The sequence below is a fragment of the Triturus cristatus genome, chromosome 6, assembly GCF_964204655.1.
Source record: "Triturus cristatus chromosome 6, aTriCri1.1, whole genome shotgun sequence".
NCBI classification, from domain to species: domain Eukaryota; kingdom Metazoa; phylum Chordata; class Amphibia; order Caudata; family Salamandridae; genus Triturus; species Triturus cristatus.
Genome location: NC_140589.1, coordinates 1,509,829,333 through 1,509,851,922, shown reverse-complemented (window position 1 = coordinate 1,509,851,922; position 22,590 = coordinate 1,509,829,333).

The following is a 22,590-nucleotide window of genomic DNA, read 5'->3' as shown; positions in this document are numbered from 1 at the left end:
GGCCCTTATGATTTGGAAGCTCCACTTCTGTTGACGAATGGTTGTGGTGAGAATCTGCTGGGTTTGGACTTATTGAAAAGAATGCATGCTACGATATATTGTTCTCCTTCTGGTGTACATCTTACTTTAGGACAGAAACTAATTTCTCCAATGTATTTGTCCAAAGATCAGTTTCCACCTGAATTGCTTTCTCTTCCGACAACGCTTTGGGCCACGGGTCCGAATGATGTGGGCTGTCTCGAAATTCCACCTTATGTTGTCACTCTTAAGCCAATGTTGAAATGCCGCGTATTCTGCAGTATAGAATTTCCACTGAAGGTGAAAAAGCGCTTTTGGAAATCATTCATGATTTGATTCAGAAGGGTGTGGTTGAAGAAACAAGAGGAAATGTATGCAATAGTCCTATTCTTCCTGTTCTTAAACGCACTGATCCTTCTCAGCCTCCTGTATACCATTTTGTAATTGATCTTCGGGAGGTAAACAAAATTGTTGTACCACAATTTTCTGTTGTTCCAGATATCACTGCTCTGTTGACAATGATACCTTCCACAGCGACTTGGTTTTCTGTTATCGATCTAAAGAATGCCTTCTTTAGTATTCCCATTGCAGAAGAGAGTAGGGACATTTTTGGCTTCTCTCTTGGAGGCCGAAGCTTCCGGTTTAAGCGCGCACCTCAGGGCTATTGTGAAAGTCCCTCTGTTTATAGCCAAGCTTTAAAATGTCATCTTGATACTTTTTATTTGCCTACTGGTGCTGCTCTTATACAATACATGGATGACTTGTTGATCGCTGCTGATTCAGAAGATATTTGCAAAAATGTCACCGTTGCATTGTTACGCCATTTGTTTAATCTGAATCATAAGGTTTCACCTTCCAAACTACAATATGTCTGTCGAGAGGTTACCTACTTGGGTCATCTCCTATCAAAGGAGGGACGACGATTAACACCAGAACGAATTCAGGCGATTACGCAAATGTCTGTGCCATTCACACAAAGGGAGGTACGTGCCTTTCTGGGTATCACCTCTTATTGTAGGCAGTGGATCCCTAACTTCTCTCTGTTGGCCAAGCCTCTGTTGGCACTCACTTTGAAAGACACGCCTCAGCCCCTTCCTTGGACTGATGAGTGCCAAAAGAGTTTCACTGACTTACGTACTGCTCTGTGTTCTGCTCCTGTACTAGGCACCCCTGATTACAGTAAGCCTTTTACACTCTATGTTCATGAGAGAGAGGGTTGTGCGTTGTCAGTTCTAACACAGCAATTTGGGGACAAACAGCGGCCATGTGCTTATTTTTCGGCTACGTTAGATACCGTAGCTAAAGCATTGCCTAGTTGTCTCAAAGCGACAGCAGCAATTTCTATTCGACAGTCTGCTGGAGTGGTATTGGATAATACTCTCATTGTCATGGTACCACATGCAGTGGATACTTTACTAAACAGAACGAAAACGCAGCATCTTACGAGTGCTCGTCTAACTGGATACGAGCTGACGCTTTTGGCTAGTCACGTACACATCAAACGATGTAATACCCTAAATCCGGCTACTCTGTTGCCCCTTCCAGATGAGAAAAGTGTTGAGGAGCAACATGATTGTTTCTTCCGTACCGAGGAAGAGACAAAAGTAAGAATTGATTTGAGAGATACGCCGCTAGAGAATCCGGATGGAACTTTATGGGTAGATGGTTCTTGTTTTAAAATGCCTAATGGAGATACAGTTTCAGCCTATGCTGTAACTACTTTACATACAGTTGTGGAAACAGCATGCATCAGACACAATTCAGCGCAAGCAGCAGAGCTGATAGCTTTAACGAGAGCATGTGTATTGTCAAAAGGGAAAAGAGTGAACGTATACACCGACAGTCAATATGCCTTTGGTGTAGCGTTCAACTTTGGGCGTCTTTGGAGGGAAAGGGGATTCCTCACTTCACATGGCACTAAAATACAACATGGTCAGTTAGTGACTGATCTTCTTGAGTCACTTATCTTACCCACCCAAATAGCAATTGTGAAGTGTAGTGCGCACAAAAAGATTACAGATGATGTTGGCCGAGGAAATGCGTTTGCAGATGAAGTAGCAAAAAAGACAGCGAGAGATGCTACAAGTCGAATGTATGTGGCGGGTCCTGCGAATTGGGTCAGAGAGAGGGGAATGTATGAAAATACAGTAGAAAGTGTAAAATCGATTCAGAAAGAGGCTACAGAAAAGGAATTAAGTAGGTGGAAAGAAAGTACGGGAATGTTAGATGAGATGGGTTGTTGGGTGGAATTATCTGAACACCAACGTTGGCTGTTACCAGATGCCTATGTACTCCCAGTGATTACTATGGCGCATGGTCCAGCCCACTTAAGCGCAAAAGGTATATGCAAACTTCTGGCTCCAGTGTGGCAAAATGAAAGAATCCCAAAAAGTGCAGACAATGTAGTGAAACATTGTATTGTCTGTCTAATGTACAATCCGGGAAAGGGAACTCCAACTCCAACAGGTCACTTTGCTCCTCCAACATATCCATTTGAAGTGTTGCAGATCGATTATATTCACATGGAGCGATGCAATAACCTTAAATACGTTCTGCTGGTAGTATGCGCCTTTTCAAGATGGATAGAAGCATGCCCTTTAAAAGACAACCCAGCCTTATCCACAGCTAAAGCTTTACTAAAATAATTTTTCCCCAGGTTTGGTTTGCCGCGCATTGTCTGGAGTGACAATGGGAGCGAATTTGTTGGCCAAGTCATGCAAAAAGTTTGTGCAGGTCTTGGTATCAAGCAAAAGTTCCATGCGGCAAATCATCCACAGTCAGCGGGTTTAGTAGAATGCTACAACGATACATTAAAGTTAAAACTAGCGAAGGTTCAGGCTAGTACAGGACTCAATTGGCCCGATGCCTTACCATTGGCTCTTCTGTCCACCAGAACTGCAGTACACTCTCGTTTGGGACTTAGCCCATACAAAGTAGTTTTTGGACGCCTGGCTAATGTATGGGGGGTCCCTCGCCCTAGGAAATACTCAGACTTGCCATATCCAATGTTGATTGACTACATGCATGATCTTACGACTAAATTGCGTGTTCTCCATCAACAGGTTCAGAGTGCTTTACCGGAGGCTTCCACAGACCCAGGTCATTCCATCCGACCAGGTGACTGGGTCTGCATGGGACACTGTCTGAAAAAGAGGACGACGACATACTACAGCAAGCTGTACCATCACATCGTCGCTTGAATACGACAAATCCGAGAACATTGTTCCACGACCAGACTATACCAAATAAAGAACACTATAATCTAAGACCTAGACCAAAGAACATTTAAGATTTTTCTCTCTCCTGTGTAGTATTCTATCCCGGTTGCAGCGTCACGGTAGGAGTCTTGATTGTGACCTGAGTAGTGGCAATAGGCCTGCAGGACTTGCAGTGTCATAGGACGGCAGATAATCATAATTGAGTGATCGAGGAAGATTGCCGTGAGCATCCATTAGAAAGATGGAAACTACACAAAGCAAAAGAGAGAGAAAGGATGAAATGAAGAAAGAATCCTGTAAATTAATGTACAGTCATTTTAATATAACCTTATGTATTATTATATTATTGTGTATTGTTTTGGCGTTTATAGGTTGGATTATTTATGCTCTGCAGCAAAAAGTTGTCTCTCCTTCTTCCTCTTCGTCTTTTTCTACTGTCTCTCCACATCTATTTCATACCCTTCCTCAACATGAACTCATTAGAAGAACTGAATATTATAACAATTCTTTTGTCCAGTTATTACATCAACACCAGTTAGTAGTCAATACGACTGATTGTTGGGTGTGTGGACTTATGCCACATACCACAGAAAAAGGAATGCGATATTTAGTTCTCCCGTTTTCTTATGAGGGTTCTGCTTGGGCTTATTTTGTCACTTTCTCCAATGCCTACCAAAGCAAGTTCAAACGATCCATTAGTTCATATATTGGTAGTCCGGATTTTAGTCATAGCTCATTGATAAAGGGAATGGTAGCTATGACTAAAATCATGGAAAATAGTAAGATTTCCGTTGACGAAAGGAAAGCGTATACAAACTGGAACGTCACTCATTATATCACTAGCCTTAGTGAGAAGGTTAAACAAAGAAAATCTCCACCAATTTGGACTATTCCTCATCAGGGAAATTTCTGTCTGCAAATAAATGATCGCTCTTCTGACACCATACAAAGAAATAACTGTTCCCACACATACGTCTACTCCTCTCAGAACTCGCCTCCTCTAGTGCCATCTCAAGGCATGTATTTTATCTGCCACAACAGGGCGCACACGTGGTTGCCAACGGGTGTTTCTGGTACCTGCTATATAGCTTTCCTTCTTCCCCCTACATACACCGCTTCTGCAAATCATCATCAAAACAGATATGGCAGAGGGATTATTGATTCAAAAGACACAGCAGGACAAGAGGGAGGAGATTTCCTTAAAGGATTTCTTCCTTTTTGGGGTCCAATGGCCAACAGCAGAAATATAAGGCAACTGGTCCGTGTCGTAGAGACCACAATAGACATCACTGCAGGAGCCTTAAGTAACATCACGGCAGAACTACAGGCGGATCGTCTTATGACCTTACAGAACCGAGTTGCCTTAAATTTTGTTCTTGCGGATCGTGGTGGAGTGTGCAAATTGATCGGGTCAAGTTGCTGTATTTTCATACCTAATGACGCTCCGACAGTATACCAAGCTATCTCTAAGTTGCATATAATCTCTGAGTCGATTCATCAGGACGAAGGAGATTGGTCATTTATGGAGTGGTTTTGGGGACTACTGTCCAAATGGGGTTGGAAAGCGTTGACATTCCTTGGAATAGTGTTGACCATTATTTTCTCTAGTTGCCTTTGTATGCACTGTGGTCCCGCCATCTGTAACCTTTGTGCTACTATGTGCATCCCTAAACCCAAGTCACAAAGAACAGAGAATATAAGAATGATGTTACAGCAACAGCTAGATGACCTCATGGCCATCGACATTGACTCAGATTAATGTGAATCTGAGTATCTTGCCTGAGTTCTGGCAAAAGGAGGGTCTGAGGAACTTCGATTTTCGATCGTGATCGAATCAACCCGCCATTTTGTGCTCCACCGCCATTTTTATGTTGCCATCACTCAGGCAGCACGGCGAACAAAGTCTATTCTGCTTTTTCTGCAGCCTCGTGTTGAAATACGCCTTCTGCCTCTGTTTGCGAAGCTGATGTTAGGCCTGTCCGAGTACACTAATCCCCGTCTGGTTTTTCTAATCCCCGTCTCAACTATCTGTTGGTTCACACTATTCTTTTCTGACTTTATCTTATCGTCTGGCCTTCACTGTCTTCTGCTAGCATTCTCTCATTTCACAACTGTCCTCCAACACACACAAACGTATCTCGCCACCTGCAAGTTAGTTACGAATCCGTTAATGAATTAGTTTGAGGGAGGGGTGACAAACATAGTTGGAGCAGAGGTTTCTTCGAGTCATCTGACACTTTGTTTTCAAATCTCTCCTATTGGTTCTGTCCTGTTTTTCAATGTTCCTTATTGGCTCTTTCTTGTATATTCTGGGTGTGTATTTGGTTAATGTATATGTTACCTATAGGGTATAAAAGTTTATGCGCCACGGAGTGAAGTGGCAGTCTCCTGAGAACCTACCTTGTGTACTTCTGGGATAACTGTACTAGCTGCAGCTAATAAATCTGATCTTCTAACGCCTAACAGAGTGTCCCGTGTCTCTGTGTAGCTGAGCAGGAGAACCCAGGAGATTAAGGCGTACCCTGCGCCGCCAGGCTCAATTGGTTCAGACCGTGTCATTTGTATAAAGCAGTACGGGAAATCGTCTTTTGCCAACTTGTGGGATATCATTGTTTTGTTGTAGCAACAACTCTTCAAGTTGATTTATACATATGGTAAAGAGAAAAGGTGCCAGAATGCACCCTTGTTGTACACCACTTTTTATAATGAAAGAATCAGTGAGTTTCACACTTTGGCTATAATACATCCTTGAAGACACATGCTTATGCATATTCCTCAATACGCTAACCAATGGATCCTCTATCCTCATCTCTAGCATCACTGACCACAGTCTGTCAAAAGAGGAGCTGAGGTCCATGAGTGACAGATAAATAAGGGAATTTATTGCTGTGATGTATTTGCTAGTTAGCAACCCACCCCATGGCGTAAGTCATACTGGGCATTTGCTAATATGCTATACTCCTCAGCCCACATCTCTATTCTTTTAAGCAGGACTTTCCCCAGAATTTAAATGTGGAGCCCAGGAGGGAAATTGTTCTATGACAAGCTGGATAATTCCTAGAACCATTCTTAAAAATAGGGAAAATGATAGCCTTTGACCAGGTGCTAGGTAGACCTTGTATAATAGCCACTCTAAACACATTGGTCTATATGGGGGTCCACAAGGTGACATTTCCTTTAAATATGTCTGCTTACACCCCATCAGTCCTGGGGCCTTGTTGCTGAGGGTTGTGCTAGCTCTACCTCAGTTATCTCAATGGGAGTCATTATTGCCACTTCCCTTCAGCCACTTTTGGGCAGTTATCTTCTGTATAGTAGGCGGCATTTATTACTTTTCAGAAGCTACCCTTTGCTTTGCCTTTACACAAGCCTCCCTGGATTTTTGGTCCAGCTCCAGAATAGCAGTCAAGTGAATATGGTCACTGGTGCACATAACACCTTCTAATTCGAAACATAAGGAGAAAAAACTCAGATGATATTAAAATGTAATGTGAGAACCAAAAATGTAATAGTAAAAACTGATAAGCAATAAGTCAATTGATCAATTAAACTGGATATGTAGGCGCTGAAAGAGGTTTGTATCTAATTTAGACCAAAAAATAGTAAAGTGTAGGCGGGTGATACAAAGGCTACATGTCCTTCTTTGCTCTTTCCTCGGTAGATGGTATTGCTGATGTAAAATATGACTTATAAGCATCCAGGAATACTAGTACCACAACCCAGGCCTCATGTAGGAAAATCAGATCATAGTTTACAATTAATTTAAGCCAGTCCAAGTTTCCCATTTTTTTTCAATAGCCCAGCGATAGTCCTATGATATGAAACTATGCTATTTATTTTACCTCCATTAATTTCCCTTGTTCCTTAGTGGACAGTCCATATATGTTATGAATACTCTGGTTATTAAGAATAGGTTGTGCATGGTTTGCCTTTTGCCACTGGCAGCTTTTATTTAGTCTAAAACGGCGCCTAGTTCAGTTGTGGCAGTCTCATTGTGTCTTATTATGTCTCCAGACTTTATATGCTCCATAATGGTGGAAATCATTGACTCCAGGCCTGTTAGCTTGTTTAGCATGGAACCACATAGACCTTTAACATGGCATTCCAATGTTTCATTGTATCCATTAACTCAAATTGTAAGGCCAGAAACTCCTGTCTATGGTATACAGCTTGAATTACAGTGGCCATGAGTTTTTTTATGATGGTCTGTCTCATTATGTTGTTTACTAGTTGGTGAGGCTGTCAGATAGATGCTTTTTACTCTTCCTTTGTTGGTGGACAGGGAGGAGTGCAGTGAGGGGGAGGAGTCATTGTGGGGCTAATTAGTAGAAAGTTGGTGCAAACAAATAAATTAAACGTTTGCTCTGTGCAGTTTTAGCTCCATTCCCCCTTCCTGCACTGGCATTTACCCCAGGTCTAACCTCAGACACTTCCTCATGGGTAATATCTGTAAATTTCTCAGGAGAGTGGAGTGATGGGCTCTTATATTAGTCCCAATCATTTCTCTACCAGCCCAATTTTGTTGTTTATAGCCCCCACAGTGCTTGTTAAAAAACTTGTTATTGTTGCTTTGACAATTGTTTTCTTGCCCATGTCCAAAGTGGCAAAACCATGCTGCTTAGTCCTCCACTTGGTTTTTAGTTCTTGCCTAGGCAGTGCTTGCCATGTCTCTTCGAGAAATGCTGCATTCGGGTGTGGCCTTGAGCACACACTTCACACACATCTTTTTAATTGGCTTGGCTTTGTAAATGGTGGGTTTTCATTGGTCAATAGGCTTAGTAGTCCCTCTTTAGTACCGCCTTTTCTCTTCTTGTAACCTCCCATGAGGACCCCCCGCTACATGTGTTGTTACTTGGTACTTTGTAAATACAGCCTCAGAGCACCATTTTGTTAAATGTCTTTCTCCTGCCTACTGGTGCAGGCAGGATATGCTTTCTTTTTCTTTTCATGTTACCAGCTGATATAATGACAGTCACACCTTTCTTTTGTTATTTGCGGGAATGAACGCGGCTGCTTGTTTTTTTTTCTTCTATGTATTCACTTTTGTTATAATGGCAGCACCCGTGCTTTAGCTTAAGATGTGTAAAGCTAAAGCTCAAGTGCCACGATCCATTTACAATGTGATAGCTCTCGCACCACAGAAAATTTGAGCTATTGGCGTTGCATTAATGTTAGCAACGCCGACAGCTTACATGTTCAGTAATGTGAGACCTATTGCATTGCAAATGCTTGTTTAGTTGTGCCAGAGGGCTCCTCACCTACGCGAGACAGGAGCCATGCGGGGTATTCCAGCCAAGCCTCCTCCAGCCTCAGACAGGCTCAGACCATCCTGTTTTGGCCAAGTCTTCGTCCAAGAGATGCCCAGACTCGTTCCGCACTGCAAGCGCCTGCTGCTGTTTTCAATCCTTCTGACCCCTAATCTCTTGAGGGGATTGTGGATAATGCAGTCACACCACAAGGCCTCCTGGTATGAATTTGCATCCAAAGCAGTCATAAGGAAAGACATAACTATGTTGGGGTCTGATCAAAGTTTTTAGGAATCCAGTGTCAAAACACATATGTTTAGCAGCAGAACCGTACCTGCGTTGTCTTCATGATGGCATGTTCAATCGACAAATATATATTCTGTATCTCAAAGATAACATATTTAATACATTCCAAAGGAAAGGGTTTAACTATATACATTGTATTACAACTTCACTGCTCAACTTCCACACCATAACAAAAATCCTGAAAGACACACCATTCCTTCAGCTTAGGAGGAAATCAGAAAACCCTAATAAATTTATTGAAGCTAAATTGTATTATTTATTGCTGTACTGCACTATTTATTGACAGTTTTATTTATTGCAAACCGCACCAAGTTGTTGTGGCATAGAATAGAGTAGAGTAGAGTAGGGTAGAGTAGAGTGACATAGAGTGCAGTGGCGTGGAGTGCAATGGCTTAGAGTGGTGCAGACAAGGGTGCACTGGTGTAGGGTGCAGTGGCATAGAGTGCCATATCAATGACAAGATTGTGAAAGCTACAAATACTGCAATTATGAGTGGAAGAAAAGGTAAAACATCAAAAAACAGATTGCAGCTCTGTTTTTGTTGTATTTGGATATTATTTTCTTTCCTACTATTTAATATAGCACACACTGGACAGTGCCATACAAATGGCAAAAGATACAAATTATGTAATTAGCAAGTGGTGAAATCATGAAAACCATGAGAAAACATACAACAACTGTAGTGTGTTCAAGTATGGGGTGCATAACTTGCTGTTTTGAGGTCTGCAATTTCCAGCGTGCACTGGGGAAGGGAGGGTGGCCCTCACGCCCCTGCATCTGCAGCAGTATTGCTAAAAAGCATGGTTGAACCCACCACTGCATGGGATGCCTATCTTGTTGTTTTGAGGACCGCAATTTCCAGCGTGCACTGGGGAAGGGAGGGAGACCCTCACGCACCTGCATCTGCAGCAGTAATGCTAAAAAACATGCTTGAACCCACCACTGCATGGGATGCCTATCTTGTTGTTTTGAGGACTGCAATGCCCGGCCAGCACTGGGTCAAAGAAGAGGAGATGCCCTCACACACCTGTACCTGCAGTAGTTGCGCTCTAAAATGTGACTTAGCACACCTACAAGAGCAGTCCGGTCTGTGTCTGTCAGACCCAGATGAGGCTGAACTGGACTCCATATTTTTTGTGTGTGCGAAGACATTAGACCGAAGCATTAATTGATCCCAACTACCTGCAATTCTACAACGAATTAAACCCACAAGAGCTCGCCTGTTATTTTGTTTCTAACTTTAGCAGTTGGGGTTCTGTCTGAGGAAATAACCTCGGTAGAAGAGGAGCGTGGCTTAATGTCATTCTCCCAGAGAAAAACACGTGTTCGCATAAATGGATCTATGAGAACACAGATGTTAGAGAAGGTCACCTTACAGAGCATATAGACACAAATATTCTAATTGTGGTGGCAGAGTTGCACCGAAGCAACCCTGTATTATCTACTGAAAGTGAGCCCCCAATGAGCAAAAGAAATAAAAGATTTAGAGTCAAAAAGGAATGCTAGAGTTGTATAATATGCCACATTGCTGAAGTGAGAGGAGGTCACTAGAAAGGGGGCCACAGGCCCAGTTACTTCAAGCATGTCTATGGAGAGGGAGAGCAACGCAGGAGGGATTAGAACTTACAAGGAGTCCTCGATGAACCAACTGTATTGTAAACTTGAAGCCTTTATAATGAGGACTTTTTATTTGTATAATAACAGGTTAAATGTGATAGAAAAGGCTTAAGACAGTTGCTAAGCGCTAGATCCACAAAAGAGACCAGTCAAACAACTATCTTTTTATGTCCTAATGGGAGTGCCAGATCTCGCCAATTTACCACCTCATGTTCAACCCAAAGATCAACCAGATACATAGTAGGTCATGTTCAAGTAGGAGGGCTGACGCACACACCCTAGCCTTGACCAGAAAGACATTGTCCGGGTACAGCATAACAGGTGCAGGATCTAGAGTACTTTGCATCCTGAGAGGCCACATTTGCACACACCTTAGTGCCATAATGGTACAGTGTGTGCCTGAGTCTACCATAGTCTACCATAGGCTTTGTAGTGGAAAATGAGAAAAGAAAGGATAAGTAATCACATTTCTCCTTTTAGTGCCTCCTTTCAAATGACGTTACCCCTTGATGCTAAACTCTGTCTACAATTGTTTGTTGATAGGGTTTTGCATCAAAAGATATGGGTGGTTGTTTGGGAACGCCCATGTACCACCCATGTAATGCCCCCTAGGCGCTACTTAGTGCAAAGCAGTGCTTTGAGTTACTTTTAGAGTACTTTCAAGCACAAAACAAGATTTGCATTGGAAAGTAAATTAGAAAAAAATGTTTGTGCTGGTTAGCATCACTTTTGTGATGCTAACCCAGTGCAAAATATTTGTAAATCTAGCCCTTTGATACTTTCCCTGCTGCTCCCAATGGAAATATATGTATATAGGAAGAGGTCATGTGACCAAGGCCGCTTGACGGCAGAAACGCATCTTTTGTTGCCACTGTAATAAAGAAACTTAGTTACTGGAGCAATCGGTGTGGTTCGCCCTTCCCCGCCGGAGTGAGTGTGGGGGATTTCGATATATATATATGAGATTGACGAAGGCTGCTGCACCAGCCGAAACGCGCATCTCTCTGTGCTCCCTGGGCTGTGACAGGCTAAATGAAATAAAGAATCTTTAACTCCATCAGCTTCGTGTGTGTGCTCTCTAGCCGGATGGTGTGGGAGTTGTGTGATATCTATATCTATATATATATATATATATATATATATATATATATATATATATATATATATATATATCTATATCTATATCCAGAAGACTCGAGATCCTGCAACATCCAGGCGGCGATGAAGGAGACACAGACCCCGCAGTAAGAGGCAAGATGTTTATTTTACTTCAGATCTTATTCCCACGCACAATGCATTTCGGACTTCAAGAGCCCTTGTTCACATGCCATATATAAAATTATATATATATATGTATTTTGCAAAATAACCAAGTGGATGCCCCAATCTCGCCGATTGGGGTGTCTACTTGGACATTTTGCAAAATTTTGAAGCAGCTGCTGCTGCTGCTGACTGGCACCAACGCCAAAGGCAGGGAACCGTGAACTGCAGCATCAGGTGGAAGTTATATATATATATATATTCACTGAAAAAACCATAGGTTTCAGGGGCGTTATAGTTAGCTGGACATTTCCCTCGTACAAAACCATAGAAATTCCCCCGTTATAGTTAGTTCAGCTAACTATAACTCGCTCCCCTGCAATGTACTGCTGATGACGTCACATATTACATCACTCATGACATGGTCGATGACATCTCAAATGATATCACTGATGACATCACTGAATACATCATCCAGTGAGTCTGTGTTTCTGTAAAGTTTTAATATGTTTAATATATATAGGGAAAGGAATATGGAAGAATGAGTGGGTGTATAAGTGTGTGAATGGATGATTTTCTAGGTGCGTGACTGACTCGATAAGTGAGTCATTAAATGTATCTTACTGCAGACTAGTGACTAAACTGTGTGAATGTCTGGATCTGTCTGTGTGTTGGTGTATAAGTGGCTACATGGTTTTGTAAATAGCTATATGAGTGTCTATATGGGTTATTGATTGGTTGTCTGAGTATCTTTATGGGTGCTGAGTGTTTGTGTGGGTAGAGTGTGTGTGACTCTGCATAGATGTGTGAGTGGGTGATTCTATGGGTGCATGGTTTTAAGTGTGCATATGTGATGGACTGTATGGTTGGGTGAGTGTATGTATGGGTGTGTTAGTGATTGAATGTATATCTCAGTGGTACATGTGTGAGTAACTACATATGTGAAAGGCAGTGGATATGTGTGTAAGAGTATATAACTGGCTATATGTGAGAGTGTGTGATTGTGAGAGTGGCTGTATGGATGAGTGTGTGCTTGAATCAGTAATTGTATAAGAGCGTAAGAATGTGGTAGTATTTTTATGAGTAAGTGAACTTGTGTGTGTATAACTGTATAGGTGAGTAAATTGGAGTGTGATTAATTATTTGCATGACTGACTAGGTGTGTGAGTACGTCTATGGATGATTGGCGGTGTCTGAGTGTCTATATAGGTGTATAAATGCATATGATAGTCCTGTACTGAGTGACTGTAAGTATGAGTGACTACAGGTGAAGGAGTGGAGGTGTGTGTAGACCTAAGAGTCAATGAGTGGGTATGTAGTTATTGGTATTGGAGTATCTATGGTTTTGAGAATGGCCGTCTGAAATGTTGAGTTGGTGTATCAAAGTTATATTAGGGTGTGAGAAGATGCACTAATTTATTACATGGATGTTGTCATCAGTGATGTCATCAGTGATGTCATTTGAGATGTCATCAGTGATGTCATCAGTGATGTTACTGACCATGTCATGAGTGATGTAATATGTGACGTCATCAGCAGTACATTGCGGGGGCGCGAGTTATAGTTAGCGGGGGAATTTCTATGGTTTTGTACAAGGGAAATGTAAAGCTAACTATAACGCCCCTGAAACCTATGGTTTTTTCAGTGAATTTCTAAGGTTTTTTTAAATGCCAATTCCTAACTATAACGTGCATGAAACCTATGGTTTTTTCAGTGATTTTCAAAGGTGTTTTAAATGCTAATTCCTTTTCAGTGTGTCAATTCCTTTAACTATGTTTTTTTATAATACTTTTTTTTCACCATTTTTTTAACTTATTTTTTCAATTAATTCTTTTAAAAATTAAAAAATATTATATTTTTTTATTGTTTTTTTTAAAAAAATGTTAATTTTTAAAAATATCTTTTTATATTTTTTAAAATATTTTTTCAACTATATTTTAAATACATTATTTTTCATTTTTGTTTTCCATTTTTTTGGGATCCGCGCACCCTATGCGCACCGTTTCCGTTTTTTCCCCTGGATCTGCGCACCCAACGCGTTAGGAACTGCGTTAGGAACTGCGCACCCAACGTGAGAGAAACCGTGCACCCAACGCGTTAGGATGCGCGACACCTAATTTTACCGTAAAAAAAAAATAGCCCCTATCACTAATTTTTATTATCCCCGGGGACCCCATCCCCCGGGGCTTATAAAAAAACGTTGGAGACCGTGGGGGGAGCACCAACGCCCCCACGGTCCCAGACGGCTCCCCGCGTCCTTCGGGAGCCAGCATTGCTTTTCCACATGGGGAGCTGCTGACATGCAGCTCCCCGTGTGGAAAAGCAATATCGTTTGGATTTTGAAAGAGAGAGCAAGTTTCCCTGCTCTCTCTTTCAAAATCCTAACGAAGTTTGCTATGGGAGGGCGGGAGACTCTCATAGCAAACAACAGTGTCCTGGGGGTGGGCACCCCAGGGGAGTGGTGGTCCCCAGGGCCCTCGAGGGCTCCAGGAGGGGGCCACGCAACCCCCCTCCCCCTATTCATTTAGAAACATTTTGCCCCCGGGATTTGGCCCACCCGGGGGCTAATTATTAACGAAGTGCGGAAGCCCGCACTTCGGGTTTTTTTTTGGGCCAGATCCACGCACCCTGCGTGCATTTTGCCATTTAAAAAAATAAATAAAAAGGGGGACCCCCTAAGCAACACTAGAGGGTCAGAGTATTTCTACCCTGCCCCTTTACATCTTTCACACACTTATTTCCCTTACTTAATCAGCCTCGCTTCTACCGAGGCACAAAATGGCTGCCTACAGACACTTGACAGCCAATTAGCATTCAGCGTGTAATCGGGAGGGTGCGCTTTGGGTGCTCATAGGGTGCGCAGATCCTCCGAGGCCATAGATATATCTATCTGTTTTACTCTAATTTTCTCAGGAACTACTAAATGGATCTAAACGATTTATGCAAAAGGCACGAGTCTGAACTGAGGACTACCTCTGTGCCAAATTTGGTGTAATTCCGTTCAGCAGTTCGGACTGTAGCTGCGTCAACAGGTCCTACAGGCCCCTGCTTGACGAATCACCATGAAACTTTCAGGATAGAAGCGGATCAGAGCTGGCCAAAAATTTGGAAAATTTTGCGAAGATTCGTCAACCGGCGCCAGACTAATTAGGTAATATATATATATTTATATATATATATATATATAAATATATATATATATATATATATATATATATATTGACTGGAAAAACCATAGGTTTCACACATGTTATAGTTAGCTGGACATTTCACTCGTAAAAAACCATTGAAATTCCCCCGTTATAGTTAGTTCAGCTAACTATAACTCGCGCGACCGCAATCCACTGCTGATGACGTCACATATTACATCATTTATGACATGCTCAGTGACATCACTCATGACATCACTGATGACATCTCCAATGACTATAACTATAACAGGGGATTTTCAATGGTTTTGTACGAGTGAAAAGTCCAGCTAACTAGAACGCCCCTGAAACCTGTGTTTTTTTCAGTGAATTTCTAAGGTTTTTTAAATGCTAATTGCTAACAATAGACTGCCTAAAACCTATGGTTTTTTCTGTGAATTTCAAAGGTTTTTTAAATGCTAATTTCTAACTATGTAACGTCATCAGCAGTGGATTGCGGTCGAGCGAGTTATAGTTAACTGAACTAACTATAACGGGGGAATTTCAATGGTTTTTTACGAGTGAAATGTCCAGCTAACTATAACATGTGTGAAACCTATGGTTTTTTCAGTGAATTTGTGAGGTTTTTTAAATGCTAATTCCTAACTATAACGTGTGTGAAACCTATGGTTTTTTCAGTGAATTTGCAAGGTTTTTAAAATGCTAATTCCTAAGTGTGAAACCTATATCAGTAGATAATATAGATATATATATACATATATATATTACCTACTGGCGGTCGCCAGTAGGTAGTTATAGTTAGGACCGTGTTTCCATAGGAAATCTGCAACATTCTATTTTGAATAACTTTGGCGCAGATTGACGAATCCAGGCGAAATTTTCAAAATAGGTGGGGCGCTCCGCTCCGCTCCTTCCCTGAAAGTCTCGGGGGGGGTTCGTCAAGCGGGGGATGAGAAAAAGGGGGGTCCCAAAACGCGTTTTCCCCAAGCATTTTTCCATAGGACCTTCAGTCCAAGCTGCAGCCCGAACGGCTGAACAGAATTACTTGAAATTTGGCAAAGAGGTAGTCCTCAGGTCAGGGATGTGCCTTTTGTAGGTCTGGTGTAAATGTGTTCAGTTTTTGCTGAGAAAATAGCATTTAAATCAATATATATATCTATAGGCGCGCTCCGAGCGCTTACGGTAAGCTTACCGTAGGCGCACGCTGCCATGCGCAAGCTCAATTCTGATTGGTGGTTACATGACTGTAAACATTCGAATCGGTTGAAATCAGGAAGTGTCGGCCTCCATTTTGTGTGTCTCACACTGATAAAAGAAAGGAGGAGAACGTGGAAAGGGGGAAACGAAGAGAGTTGCAGACCCCCTAGCGTTAAATACATTTAAATTTTTTTTTTAAAAATCGCGGGGTGCGCGTACGGTAAGCTTACCATACGCGTACGGTAGAAAAAAAAAAAAGAAGAAGAAAAAAACAAATTTAAGTGTTTAGATATTAGGGGGCTCTAAAAAGAGCCGTTGTGTTCATTGAGTGTTTTTTGGTACCTACAAGTAAGTACCGATGCAGAGTCTAAAGTTCAAGAGGAAGACTCTGTTCCCTTCATCATTGAAATGTACACCGTCTCCTCTATAAATGTCTTGCATGTTGTAACGCAAGTTGTTGTGGTATATAGAACCCATACCATAGTCTCTGAGGAAAGCAGAAACAGATTTGTTGATGTGCTTTCTTGCTTTGTCAATCTGCGGACAAAATTGGTTGGACCAGTTCCACTTTTGCCTTTGGCATATGTTAGAATATGGAAAGGCAGAATGAGGAAAAAGCGACATCAATTGCACAAAGGTGTCCTTAATAAGCATTTCCAGACCTACACCAGTTAAAGTGCCTAGGTCATTTCCACCACAGTACACAATAATAAGGTTAGGCTGTGGGAGATGTAGAAAGGTTTTCACCAAAGGCATTAATTGGTGCCACTTTAACCCTCTCTGACCAATCCATTTAATGTCTACATTTGGCAAAGCAAGGTCTCTCATCATACCTCTTTTTTCTGCAAATTTTTCACTCCAGAAGACATAGCTGTGACCTACAATCCACACTGTTATTGTTATTGTTATTGTTATATTGGATTTATATCGCGCCCAATCACCTGCAGGTCTCTAGGCGCTCGAAATCGATAGTCACAACAATAGACTTGGCAGACACAGCATGAAAGACACTCCCTGGTCTAGCTAACACTCAGAATCCTTCTAAACAACAATGTTTTTAGCATCTTCCTAAACCGCAGGAGGTTCCCTTCCCTGCGCAGCATCTCAGGCAGCGTGTTCCATAGCTGAGGGACTAACACAGAAAAGGCTCTACCTCCCTTAGTTACTAATTTGTAGCGGGGGCAGACCAGTAGCTGAGAGTCTGAAGATCTAAGTGTTCTCACTGGACTGTACACATCCAAGCGATCTGCAATGTAGGCCGGAGCCTGGCCATAGATTGCCTTATGAGCCGTGCATAAGCTCTTAAATGCCACTCGCTCTTTAATGGGGAGCCAATGCAGGCTAGGTAGCAGGGGGGAGGCCTTAGTTCTCCTTGGGAGTCTAAAAATAAGTTGCGCAGCGTCATTCAACACGACCTGTAGTCTGTTGGTCAGAGTTTTAGAGAGGCCAAGATAAAGAGCATTTCCATAGTCTAACCTTGAAATGACAGTTGCTGCTACGATTGAGTGCATCATCGATTGAGAGAGGACAGGGGCTAGCTTCCGCAGTTGTCGGATCACATTTGTACAGCTTCCCACCACGGAAGAAATTTGACTGGACATTGAAAGATCACAATCCAGTTTAATCCCCAAACTCTTTACATTCAGACTTGGTTTTGGAGCAAGGCCTAACTCCGCTGGCCAGTAGAGGTCATTCCAAGGTGAGGCGGTAGATGGAATCACCAGTACCTCAGTCTTATCTGGATTAATCTTCAACAGATTTTCGGTCATCCATTGTACAGTGTACCTCAAGATGTTCTGGGCATTAAGTTGTGCGGTCCTTGTATTGTCGACACTCAGCAGCAGCTGCATGTCGTCCGCATAATTAAAGACTCTACAGCCCTTGCTGGCCAATGATGCAATCAGAGGTTGTAGGTAGAGGTTGAATAGGAGTGGGGACAGGGCAGAGCCCTGTGGCACCCCACATTCCAGAATCCCCACCTCAGATGTTTCGTCCCCTAGTTGTATCTTTTGTGTCCTACCCGAAAGGAAGGATTGCAACCACTTAAAGGCCAGGCCTTTAATCCCAAAATCATTCAGCCTGTCCAAAAGTAGGGCATGACTGACCGTATCGAACGCCGCTGATAGATCTAACAAAATCAGGGCGCTCGGTGTCTTACAGTTAGCCATGCCTCTTAATTCATCCAGCACCGAGAGCATCACCAACTCGGTGCTGTGATGAGCTCGGAACCCTGCCTGTCACTCATGGAGTAGATGGTGAGACTCCAGGTACAAAGACAGGGACTTTAGTACATGCTGTTCCAGTATTTTTGAGAGAAAAGGCAACTGGGAGATGGGCCTGTAATTTTTTAATATTGCAGGATCCGAACCAGGTTTTTTCAGTAAAGGCCTTACACGAGCCTCCTTGAGTTCCAGCGGTAGATACCCTGTTTCCAAGGACCTATTAAGGAGGGAGATAATGCGTTCCTCCAATACAGGACGAGCTACCCAAAACTGTGAACATCTTTCAAGGAGATCTGGATGCACTCTGAAGGTGTCTTTCAGTAGAATGGCAATATGAAATGAATGACAGTTTGAAAATGGAGGCATACATATTTTTTTAAATAAAAAGAACTCATTGGCTGTTTCACACCATTCTACACTAAAAACTAGGCTGTATGTGTACATTTTTAGAAGCATGTTTTGTATTGGTTCAGAAAAGTGTGTTCCCACAGAAGAATAGTTTGGATTTGCTGTTAGGTTGGACAGGTGAAGCACTCTTGGTCTTTCGACTTGAAACATTGTGTGGTGAACTTCTGACCTCTCTCCTCACAGCAGTGTTCCATGAGCTGTTGCTATGGTAGCAGGCAGAAGTAAAGTTGGGGGAAGGGTACATTTGGAAAAGTGTTGAAGTTTTCAACCAATAGAATTGTATGATTTAATTTGAAAAAAAGTTGGAAGCACAGAGATTTGTAATTAACAAGTATATGTGTGAAAAAAGAGAGGGAAACATTGCCATTAATTGGTTCTGCTCAGAGGAGAGTGGTGTACAGCTCTGATATTCTGACTCTGATAGTCTGCTGTTTGAGTGCCACATTTCTTTCTCAACTAACTAATTTTAAAGGTGAGTTATGAGTTTGAGAGGGGATGTATGTGGTGATTTTTGCATGAGTCTGTGAGCACAGAGGAATTGCTGTCAGAGATGTATTTCGTGTCTCTCTGGTTCTTTTGAGAAGTAACCATGCATATGTCTCTTGCAACTGAAAATACACAGTCTGCATAAGCAGACTGTTAGCACACACCCAGCAGTTTATCCTGTAGAATCATGCTGAGTATTCACAAGTGACTGGTGTTTCATGGAAGCAGTGAGTAACGCTAATACATTCAACATCACTAAGGCTGATTTCTTTTGCTGGAGTGTAGTCAGTCACCAAGGTCACACATGTTCATGGTCTGAAAAAGCTGTTTGCACATGTGCTATTTTCTGTGTCTGAAAACTGTAATGAAAATGTATGCGACTGTTAGAGTAATTAACGCTTGCAGGAAAAAACAGTAGTAAGTGTGCTTAGTAATTGGCAAGCAAATTTCATTTTCTGCCTAAAAACACAGAAAACAGTAGTAAGTGTGCTTTGAAATTGGCAAGCAAATTTCATTTTCTGCGTAAAATCACAGCATGAGTCTGTGAGCATAGAGGAATTGCTGTCAGAGATGTATTTTGTGTCTCTCTGGTTCTTTTGGGAAGTAACCATGCATATGTCTCTTGCAACTGAAAATACACAGTCTGCATAAGCAGACTGTTAGCACACACCCAGCAGTTTATCATGTAGAATCATGCTGAGTATTCACAAGTGACTGGTGTTTCAGGTAGCAGTGAGTAACGCTAATACATTCAACATCACTAAGGCTGATTTCTTTTGCTGGAGTGTAGTCAGTCACCAAGGACACACATGTTCATGGTCTGAAAAAGCTGTTTGCACATGTGCTGTTTTCTGTGTCTGAAAACTGTAATGAAAATGTATGCGACTGTTAGAGTAATTATCGCTTGCAGGAAAAAACAGTAGTAAGTGTGCTTAGTAATTGGCAAGCAAATTTCATTTTCTGCCTAAAAACACAGAAAACAGTAGTAAGTGTGCTTTGAAATTGGCAAGAAAATTTCATTTTCTGCGTAAAATCACAGCATGAGTCTGTGAGCACAGAGGAATTGCTGTCAGAGATGTATTTCGTGTCTCTCTGGTTCTTTTGGGAAGTAACCATGCATATGTCTCTTGCAACTGAAAATACACAGTCTGCATAAGCAGACTGTTAGCACACACCCAGCAGTTTATCCTGTAGAATCATGCTGAGTATTCACAAGTGACTGGTGTTTCAGGTAGCAGTGAGTAACGCTAATACATTCAACATCACTAGGGCTGATTTCTTTTGCTGGAGTGTAGTCAGTCACCAAGGTCACACATGTTCATGGTCTGAAAAAGCTGTTTGCACATGTGCTGTTTTCTGTGTCTGAAAACTGTAATGAAAATGTATGCGACTGTTAGATTACTTAACACTTGCAGGAAAAAACAGTAGTAAGTGTGCTTTGAAATTGGCATGCAAATTTCATTTTCTGCCTAAAATCACAGCATGAGTCTGGGAGCACAGAGGAATTGCTGTCAGATATGTATTTCGTGTCTCTCTGGTTCTTTTTGGAAGTAACCATGCATATGTGTCTTGCAACTGAAAATACACAATCTGCATAAGCAGACTGTTAGCACACACCCAGCAGTTTATCCTGTAGAATCATGCTTAGTATTCACAAGTGAGTGGTGTTTCAGGTAGCAGTGAGTAACACTAATACATTCAACATCACTAGGGCTGATTTCTTTTGCTGGAGTGTAGTCAGTCACCAAGGTCACACATGTTCATGGTCTCAAAAAGCTGTTTGCACATGTGCTCTTTTCTGTATCTGAAAACTGTAATGAAAATGTATGCGACTGTTAGCCATGACTGAAGTGGAAACGGCTATGAATCAAGCTCAAGAAGATTTAATAGACTTACCAAATTTGGAACAACAACTGAATGAAGAACAACAACAAATTTATGAAGAAGTCAGAAAAAAAATTGATCACGGATTACTACATGAAAATAAAGGGTGCACATGCACAGCATTTGAACCAATTAGGTTGTACGTGAGTGGACAAGCTGGAACTGGGAAAAGTTTCTTAATTAAAGTCATCATAAGCTACCTACAGCAAAATACTGATTCAACTTTATCTTGTGTTGTTACTGCTCCAACTGGGTTAGCAGCATATAATATAAAAGGAATTACTCTCCATCGCTTGCTAATGTTACCAGTGGAGCATGAGAACAAAATAGAATATCACAAGCTAACTGGCGAAGCATGTTTCGAAGTTTCAAGAGTGTTGAAGAAGATGCAAGTTCTCATTATTGATGAGGTAAGCATGGTATCAAACTTAATGCTTGCCTTTGTGCATTTAAGAATGCAGCAAATTCTAAAAAGAGACTATGACGTGCTATTTGGTGGAAAACATGTTATAGTTTTTGGGGATCTACTGCAGCTCACTCCAGTTAAAGGACAACCAGTGTTTAATACTGTGACACATGAGGACACAAAGAAGTCATTAGGAAGCATTGGTAATGCGAATATTTGGTCATTCTTTGAGTACAAAGAACAAAGAACTCACTACCAATATGAGGCAAGCAAATGATGAAGAATATGGAAGTATTCTGAAACATATCAGAACTGGACTACTCACAGAAGTAGGCAGAAAAGCAATACAGAGTCGGTTGCTACATAATTTATTTCCAAGTGAAGAAATAGTTGCAGAGAAAATATACAAGAACATTGCAGAAAAAAATACTGTAATCTGCTTAATGCCAACACTACGTGAATGCTCGATATTCAATGAGGAACTTTTGAAATTGGAAAAGGAAGAGATTAACAAAATCCAACATGAAAGAATTACTATTACATTAACAGGCGAACTGAAAAATAAATTGGATTCTCTAGAGAAGAACATTTCGAAAACAGCTGGATTAGAAAAAAATCTATATTTTTGCATGAACTGTCGAGTATTTCTAAGGAGAAATTTGGATGTTGAAAAAGGTTTAGTGAATGGAGCTATGGGTAAAGTTGTGGGTTTTGTTAACTACCAGAAAAAAGAAGGAATTGAGTTTTTAAAAATAAAATTTGATCAGATTGAAGAGGTAAAAGACATTAGTCGTTGTTCAGTCCGTTTTTTGCTTGTGAAAGACTTATATGTACGTAGGAAGCAGTTTCCATTTTCTCTAGCATATGCTGTAACTATTCACAAGTGTCAAGGATTAACTGTTGATAGTGCATTTGTAAACATTGGATCTACTGTGTTCAAAGAAGGTATGGCATATGTTGCTTTGTCATGAGTGAAATTATTATCTGGTTTATTCATGATAGACTTTGATGACTCAAAAGTTAGTGCTGATGCAAATTGTGTTAAGGAGTACAATAGATTAAGAAGAACCTATGCTCCTCATTTAGGTCAGTATGCTGTGTTGGAGAAACGTGTTGTTTGTCGGAAAAGGAGATTTGAGAATATCTGTAATGAGGATGTAGAGAAGAGAAAAC